The sequence below is a fragment of the Zingiber officinale genome, chromosome 1A (genome assembly GCF_018446385.1).
Source record: "Zingiber officinale cultivar Zhangliang chromosome 1A, Zo_v1.1, whole genome shotgun sequence".
NCBI classification, from domain to species: Eukaryota; Viridiplantae; Streptophyta; class Magnoliopsida; order Zingiberales; family Zingiberaceae; genus Zingiber; species Zingiber officinale.
In genome coordinates, this window is record NC_055987.1 from 174,890,525 (window position 1) to 174,900,427 (window position 9,903).

Sequence of the window (9,903 nt, forward strand, 5' to 3'; positions counted from 1 at the left end):
ATTTAGTAGTTATGAGGAGGATTGAACCTTCTTTCTCAGTTATCCTTTCATTATCCAAATTAATGTCATCAACTACAATGGGATCAATCTAGTCTCTCCTCCTAATGCTTCTCTCCCTAAGCTTGAAGTTATATTTCACAAACACCAACGCATTCAACTTTGCATGTTCAAGCCTATTCCTCTTTTTTGTATGAATCTAATATTACAAAGAAGAAAACATATATAAAAAATTAAACAATGATATGAAAATTATAAAACAATTAAAATTCAAGTAGAGTTAGAAGCTTAGAATACTCACCGATTTAAAAGTGCTCCAATTTCTTTCACATCCCAAAGCACTACAAGTGAGACCAAACACTCGAATTGCAAATGTAGTAAGCTCGGGTGTCTTACTTCCAAAACGTTCCCACCACGAGACTAATAAGTAATAACATAAAAAAAATTACAAGAATGTATATAATTTTAAAATACGAATGCTAGTATAATTTTGCAAGAACGTTTACAAGAAGAAAATTTTACCTGGAGTTCGCAACATTCTTGTTCGTTTTGCTATTGGAGTTCCAAATTCTCCTTGAGCTTTGTTATACAAGTCCAATTGGATGTCCGCTTTAAGACGATCATCAAAAGACAACATCCTATCCATGCAAGTATACAATCCATCTTTAACTTCATCACAATCAGAAAATCTTTTTTCATAACGCAATTGTGGGTTCAAATAGTACCCGACCGTGTGTAGAGGATGATGAAATTGTGGAGTCCATCGTGAATCAATTTTTTTTTTTCCAAATGGTCTTGTATTTTCTGTCAACTCCCCCACAATTAAATTTTATTGAGTCTTTTGCCTTATCCACAAGTTCATAAATATATCCCATGACCGATCTCTCCTGCGAATCAACTTCCCTTAACACACTTACAAGAGGAACAACACTCTTAACACAAAATGCAACATGTGGCCAAAAGTTGGGATCATTAACAACAATTCTCTTCACGACCTTCCCCTAAGTTGTTTAAGATAGTGGTGAACTAACCCAATCTTCGGAAGCAAACATTTGTTCAAGTGGCCTTTTAACCTTATACATACTCTGAAGAGTGAGAAATGAAGTAGCAAAGTGAGTAACAGCGGGATGGAGAATTTCTTTACCGTTTGTATACTTTCTTATCAAAGAAAGTATAGTCCCATGATCATAAAGGAACTTCACAACCATCTTAGCATGCTCAATTGTATCAGAAAAAATCTTCAACTTTGCAATATCCTCAAACATTAGATCAATGCAATGCACCGCACAAGGTGTCCACCAAATTCTGTGTTTAGCCTTCATAATTTTTTTCCCCGCCTTAATGCAATTCGAAGCATTATCCGTGACAATTTGAATCACATTTTCCTCTCCCACCTCATCAACAACATCATCAAGATATTTAAAGATCAATTCTCCATTTTTAATAGAAGCTAATGCATCAATAAATTTCAAAAAGAAAGTGTCAGCGGGACTATTTACCAAAACATTGAGCAAACTTATATTCTTTCCATCCGTCCAACCATCGGACATAATAGTGTATCCATATTTTTTCCATGCCTTTTTATGCTCCTCATATATTAGGTTGATGCCATCAACCTTAGCTTTAAGTATCCAAGTTCTTAACTCATGCATTGAAGGAGACTTGAACACTTCCCCCGCAATACCCTCAACCATAGGCAACCAATAAGGATCATTCATAACATTAAACGGAAGTGCGACAGAGTAAATAAAACGACCAAGTCTACGCTTCACATCAATCAGCAAATCTTTTTTGTATGTCGAATTTAGGGTTGTTTGATTAGGTTCGGAACTAACAAACCCATGAAGAGTACCTTTACCTTGATTCACCATTACCAGAACATCCAATTGAATTTCCCTCTACACTTCCAATTTTTGATGATTGCGTATTCATACTCTGGGGACCCTCACCAATCTCTCGTAACAATTCGGTTTGTTTGCTTTTAGATGCTCTAATTTTGTCAAGTGATTCTTTAATTTCTTTCTTAATATCATCTGAAACACTAACACAAAGTGCAACTCCTTTATAGATTTGAGCTAAATGTTCCTTCAAGCGAGTAATCCCTCCATTCGATATATGATGATAAAATTTGCACTGAACAGATTTTTCCCTCTCATTTTGATAACAATACTTCCAACCAATATCTTTTTTATCTTTTTTTGACAAATTCGTAGACATTGCAAATTCTATATAGACAATCAAAATCTTAGAAAAACAAAAGAAAAAAAATCAGAACAAATAATTAATTAATTAAAAACAAATCAGCAAAAAAAAAAGGGAATCTATCCAAGGCATCTGGATCGATCATTGGATCGATCGAAGGAATCTGGATCGATCCTGTGATCGCCCTGGATCGATCATGTGATCGATCCAGATGCCCTGGATCGATCGAGTGATCGATCCAGATCCTTTCTATTCGAACAGAAAGGATCTCAATCGATCACTCGATTGATCCAGATGGCCGACTTCTGGAAATCGCGAAATCGCTTTTGCTCCTTCGAGAAACAACAAACGAAAAAGAAAAACTAAACGAAGAAAACGAAAGGAAGGAGAAAATCTGACCTCCAATCGTTGTCCCTCATCGTCGCTCACACTGCTCGCCGCTCACAAGTTGTCGCTCACCGATCGCCCGTCGCTAGTTGCCTGTCGCCTCTGCCCTACCGTCTTGACGATCACGATTCCACTCGTCTTTGCCTCCTTGCTTTTGCCCTAGCTATTTTGTAAGTAATTTGCAATTATAGCGCCTGTTATGTGCCGATAGGTCACAATAGCGCACCTATGTGCGCTATCGACGCTTTTGTCCCGAATAGCGTGGGCTATTCGGGACAATCGTTAATCAGCGAACTGTTCGCTATTCGTCGCTATTGAAAACCATGGCTGCCTAGCATCAAAATCATTTCGACACTGGGGGGTATCGTAGAGTCGCGGCAACGCTGCGATTCCACTGCAAACTCCATGTTGCACGATTCTGTGGTCCCGCGTGCGAACTCTACGGGGTTGTGGAGGCCAACGTGGGCTTCAACACGACCTTCGTGGGTTGCGGCGGTCGTAGTAGGCTTCAACGTGACCTCTGCATAGTTGCTCGTGGTGCACAGTTGGGATGCCTGCGAGTTTGTAGTCGGTATGCCTACGGGCGTGCAGTCGTGATGCTCACGGGTGCAGTCGAGATGTCGGGAGCGCGCAGTTGGGACGCCCATGAGCGTGTTGTTGGGGCGCTCGTTAATGCACTGTCGAGTCGCTGAGGCCACCGCAAGCTTTAGCGTGACCTCCGCGAACTGTGGCGGTTGTAATGCAACCCCAGCAAGGATGCTTGCAGCGCAGTTGGGACGTCCACAGGCGTGTTGTCTAAGTAATAACTTTGGTTAATATTAAAACTATAATTAATAATTTCAATAAACGCCCAACTATAAAAAAAATAATATAAAGAGACTTAATCAAATCCTAATAAAACTATCCTATTAATTATATATATATATATATAAAATTTATTTTAATTGTAAAACATATTTAAGGAGAAGGAAAAAGTAAAGTATTAGATGAAATATATGGTGACTCTACTACGGCATGAGATAAAATATCAAAGTTGAAAATAGTAGTTAAGAGTATATTCGGTGAGATAAAGGGATATGCACCACTGAGTAGAGAACCTTGGTGGTGGAATGAGAAAGTATAAGAAAAAGTGAAGGAAAAATAAGGAATTATATATTTGTAACGAGGGAAACTTAAAAAAAAAAGGATAGCCCGGTGCACGTAGCTCCCGCCATGCGGGGTCTCGGGGAAGGATCTATTGTACGCAGCCTTACCCTGTTTTTTGCAAGAGGCTGTTTCCAAGGATTCGAACCCGTGTCCTTTTGGTCACATGACAACAACTTTACCGTTGTGCCAAGGCTCCTAACAAAGGAAACTTTTAAAAAAATATACAATAGTCAAGAAAGAGGTTAAGAAAGTAGTGAATAAAGCAAAAAATAAAACTTTTACATGGTTAAATCGAAATTTGGATACAAAAGAAGGGGAAAGAGACATTTATAAAATAGTTAAAGTGAGAAAGAAAGACGAGATTTTATCCAAATAAAATTTATTAAAGATGAATGCAATAGGACGTTAATAAACAATGGAGAAATAAAAGAGCGGTGGAAAATGTGTTTTCATTAACTTTTTAATGAAGATTTAGGTGACCAACTAAACTTAGATAATTTAAGTAGGTTGAATAAGTATAGAAATTTAAATTTTTATCGCAGAATTCAAACTTTAGAAATAGAAAAAGTTTTAAATTGGATGCACAACGAAAAAGACTAAATGATATTCTGATAGAGGTATAAAAGTGCCTAGGGAAACAAGATATTAAATGATTTACAAAATTATTTAACTTGATATTGAAAATGAAAAAAAACTTGATGGCGGATAAGTATTTTAATTTTCTTATATAAAAACAAGGGAGATGTACAAAATTATGCAAACTATAGGGGTATTAAATTAATAAGTCATACCATGAAACTTTGTGAAAGAATAATAGAAAAAAGATCAAGAAAGAAGACACGGTGATCGAGAATCAATTTGGGTTCATGCAAAGTCGACAATAGAAGCTATACATCTTCTCACGCAACTAATTGAAAAGTATCGAAGCAAAAACAATATATATACATGGTATTCTTTGATTTAGAAAAAACCTTCTGATAGAGTCCAAGAAAAATTATATGGAGAATTCTAGAAAATTGACGTGTTAGCGTAATATATATTGAACTAATTAAGTATATGTATGAAATGTAATGACAACTTCGGACAGATTAACCGAATATTTTAATAAGATAGGATTACATTAAGGATCAACTCTATGGGGTGTATTCAATCAATAGATTGAATGACTTTCATTGACTTTTTTTTAATGATAGACTTTTGTGGAGTTGATTGATTTTTATTGACTTGTATAGAATCTCGCGTAGTTGTGAAAAGAATTATATGGAGTTCTATAGACTTTTTTGCAAGACTTTTACAGACATTTATAAATTTTTTAATGAAAACTTGTGGATTTATGAGAAAGAAAAATTCGTTTCGTTATTGCCAATATGATAAACATCGCTCCACATTTGATTCGCTATTGTATCTCTCCATGTATTGACATTTGCATGTTGTTGTTCTTGAGTATCAGATAATGATCAAAGCAATGCCACCATGAACTTCTTCTGGTAAGGATGATGAAGCTTCATTATCTAGTTCAACTAGAAATTCATCAGAACGACACTCTTTGCGAAAAAAATTATGCAATTCGATACAAACCAAACTTTTTAAAATAAAAATTTTATTTTAAAAAAGACTGTAAACTTTAAAAAAAATTAAAGAAAAATTAAAAATCGTAAACTTTAAAAAAAATGTAAAGAAAAAAAACATAAACTTTTAAAAACACTTAAACTAAAAAAACGTAAAGTCAAAACTTAAAAAAAAACCTAAACTAAAAAAAACATAAATAAAAAAAATACGTAAACTTTAAAAACAAAAAAAATAGAGAAAAGCATAAAATTTAAAATAATAATAATAATAAAGTTAAAAAAAACATGTATAGTTAGTTTTGTAACAGAGGGTAACACACCCCTAAAGTAATCTCTATGGTAGACCGCCGACGTGATCAAGGTGGTGAAGGAATAACATCGAGAACAGTGTTAAATTTGATCAAGGTGGTGAAGATTCTTTGTTGAATATGCGTCAAGTTGAACTGTATACTATTGTATTGGTAGGCTCTGGACGGGGCTCAAAGAAATAATCAAAATCGAGTAGCGGAAAGAGAAAGGACTTATTCGTAAAAAATTAAAATGATTTGAAGTCTATAGAAATCTCAAGGGTGAGGAGAAGATTTTTTATTTTATATTTAAACTTGTACCAAGTATTTTGGAGAGCTCTCATTGGTTAAAATTTATATCCAAGGAATTCTAAAAGAATTCATGAAAATCTATTAAAATTTTGGATACCAAAAGATTTTCATGGAGTTTTAAAAAGTCGAGTTTGAATACCACATGACTTTTTAAAACTATAAAAACTCAATTTGGATACCATTAGATTTCTATAGAGTTTATAAAAGTCTAGATTGAATACACCTAGATTTTTAAAATCCACAAAAGTCATTCAAAGTAATTAAAAGTCCAACATTGAATACACCCCCCTATGTCTCTATTTTTTTACACTAATTATGGACGAACTAGATATAGTACTGTGGTGTATGTTGTTTGATATTATTTTGGTAGATGAGACACGTGAAGGAGTAAATGCTAAACTAGAATATTAACGGTAAACACTAGAAGTGAAAGGTTTTAGACTTAGTAGAGTAAAGACAAAGTATATGGAATTTAAGTATAACAATATTAGATGTAATGAGACAATTGTTAAGATAGGAGATAACGAGTTGTCTGTACCTGAGAGCTTTAAGTATTTAGGATCATTTTTACAAAATGAAAGAGCGATTGAGAGAGATGCCTTATAGAATATAAGTAGGATGATTGAAATGGAGGAGAACATCGGATGTTTTATGTGATTGTAAAGTACCTTTAAAACTTAAAGGGAAGTGCTACAAAATGGTACATGCTATGTTATATGACGCTTATGTTCTGTTTACTTGGGAAGATGGATTTAAAAAATTAAGGAAAGTTTTCCGCACATAAAACTTCTTGTTATTTATTTCATAAGTGAGGATGGATTATTTATCCGTTCTATTGTTTACTTGGTCCGAAATAATAGACGGACGGATTTAGGGATCCGTTTGCATGCCAATTTTGAGATTTTTTTATCCACCCAAATCAGGTGGAAGCAAAGTCCTTCCCCTCAATCGCGCGAGCCATGTGCACCTCCTCCCTTTTAGCTGCCAGCTCTGCAGTGTCGCTGAATGTCCACCTCCTCCCCATCACTGTCGAAGGAAAGAAACTTCAGCCACCCATCAGACGGCGAGCAATGTCTTTAGCCACCATGAGAAATTCGTGAAATCGGACGACCCGCAGGTTACTTTGTCGTACTCAAACAGTCCCTCATTGAAGGTCTGCCTTCCTCCACCTTCTCCTACTTCAGTAAGAATCCCACACTTGAAACACGTCATAGGAAGAGCGAATTGAAAACACGTCATAGGGCTACTAATAGGAGCACTGAGATATACTCATTAGTTGGGTGGTGGGAGAGAGGTGGAGGAAGGGATATCTGTGGCTGAAGTGATGGTGAACAGAGGACAACAGCTAGGAAGAGCGAGGAATCCGAGAACGATCAAGAAAGTGCAGGTGAGTGGGGGGAGATTGCGCTACCAAATGATTCTAAACCCTCAGAAGCGAGGTCCTGCTCAACCACCTCCGCATCGTTGTTGAGCAGAAGCGCTTGGCTTCCATTCTACGAAATCTTGATTGACCCAACTCAAACTCCTCACATTGGCGTCGTATTTTTTTTTTCTTTTTTTCCTTGGTGAGTTTTGTTGGTTAGTCCTAAGAAAATCGTACCGATTCCACTGTACAAAATTTTTTTTTACAAGTGTCGAACCTTTTCTTAAATAACCTATTGTGTTCTTTAGAAGTTAAATTAGGAATCGCGGACGGAACTTAACATCATTGATTCCAAATTTAACTTATATGTTCTTAATGGTTTAGATTTGAATCGCAAGCGGAACTTAACACTATTGATTCAAATTTACCTAAGTTATTAATTCCATAAATATTAATTTACAAAATTGACTTCCAGGACTACATGGCGAGGCACATGACCTTCTTGGATATGAGAGTAACCACCACCGCCTAGGCAAAGCCTTTTAAGGAAAGCTAATATTTATTTCCTTAAATAACTCTAGGTTAACCAAAAAGAACAATCGAATCACAAATTCGAAAAAAAAACACAAACTCGAAAAACTATTTTGAAAAACTAGAGATAATTGCCTCTTGTGTTTGGTAATAAGTACTAAGAAAAAAAACTAGTATGATGCGGAAGACAATTACTAGTTATACCTTTCTTTGTATAGCAAATAACCTCTTGATCTTCAACATTATTCCTCTTCTAATCTCGGACGTTGTGTGAGCGGCGATCTTCCGAGACGAGAACCACCATGCACCTTCTTCTTCAAACTAGATTCGGCCACCATTAATTCTCCATGAGAAGTAAAGGTCCGGCCACCACCACCAAGCTCCAAGGGATGCTAGAAACGAAGCCTTCTTTCTCTCCTTCTTCTCCTAGCTAGAACCGGCCACCATGGAAAGCTCTTGAGTTGATGCCGCCGGCCACAAAGGAGGAAGAGAAAAGAAGGAGAAGAGGAGACTCTAGGGCCGACCACACCAAGGAAGAAAAGAGAGGAAGAAAAGAATAGAGTCGTTCTCCATGAAGGCACCTCTACCCCCTCTTTTATAATCCTTGTTCTTGGCAAATAAGAAAATTTAAATAAAAAATTTCCTTAATTCCTTTGCCATGAAAAAGAAAAATTATTTTAATTAAAACAATTTCCTTTTTTCTATTACAATGGCCGGCCACCTCTTTCCCCAAAACAAGGAGAGTTTTAATTAAAACAAAAATTAAAACTTCCTAATTTGTTTCCAGAAATTTATAAAAAATTTCTCCAATAATTTTTCCCTTCATGGTGGTTTGTAAAAAGGAAATTTTATAAATTAAAATCTTTCTTTTAAACATGTGGATGATTTCCAAAAAGGAAAGTTATCTCTAAAAATTAAAATCTCCTTTCAATCTACAAATAAGGAAAGATATCAAATCTTTTCTTAATCTTTTGTAAAAACTTATAAAAGAGAATATTTAATTTTAAACTCTCTTTTAAATCATGAGCATGGTTAAAAGGAAAGTTTTCTCGAAATTAAAATTTCTTTCAATCTACAAAATAAGGAAAGATTTCAAATCTTTTCTTAATCTTTAAGAAGCTATAAAAGGAAAGATTTAAATTTTAAACTCTTTTAAAACTATGATATCATAAAATACTTTTAATTAAAATAAATTCCTTTAATATGGTCACAATCAAGCTTGGCTCCAAGCTATGGGCAGCTGAATTACGGTCTTTCTCGACCTTTGGGTCTTGGCCGATACTAGCTTGGGTTCAGCTGGCTTAGGCCACCGAAAGAGAATAGGGTATGTGGTGGGTATAAATCTACATGTCTGAGAGGCTACGATAGGACCAGGAGGAGGAATTGGTTTGGTCTCTCAAATTAAAGGCTTCCCATGTTCACGCGAACACTGACTTAATTCCGTCGGTAATAATTCATTTCACTAAAGAACTATTATTGAACTACGCCACCGATCCCGAATTACATTTTGGGCTCCTTAATATGGGTGTTAGTCTCCCACATGTTTAAGACGAATGTCCATTAATTAAATGAGTTATTGACAACTCACTTAATTAATATCTTAGTCAAGTAGTACCACTCAACCTTATCGTCATATGGGAATAAATCCACTGCAGGGTTTAACATGGCAATCATATAAGCTCCTCTTGGAGACATTATCAACCTAGATCACTAGGACACAGTTTCCTTCTATAATCAACAATACACACTATAAGTGATATCATTTCCCAACTTATCGGGCTTATTGATTTATCGAACTAAATCTCACCCATTGATAAATTAAAGAAATAAATATCAAATATATGTGCTTGTTATTATATTAGGATTAAGAGCATGCACTTCCATAATAACTAAGGTCTTTGTTCTTTTATAAAGTCAGTATAAAAGAAACGACCTCTAATGGACCTACTCAATACACTCTAAGTGTACTAGTGTAATTATATAGTTAAGATAAACTAATACCTAATTACACTACGACCTTTCAATGGTTTGTTCCTTTCCAGCTTGGTCGTGAGCTACTGTTTATAATTGATAAGGTACTGATAACATGATCCTCTGTGTGTGACACCAC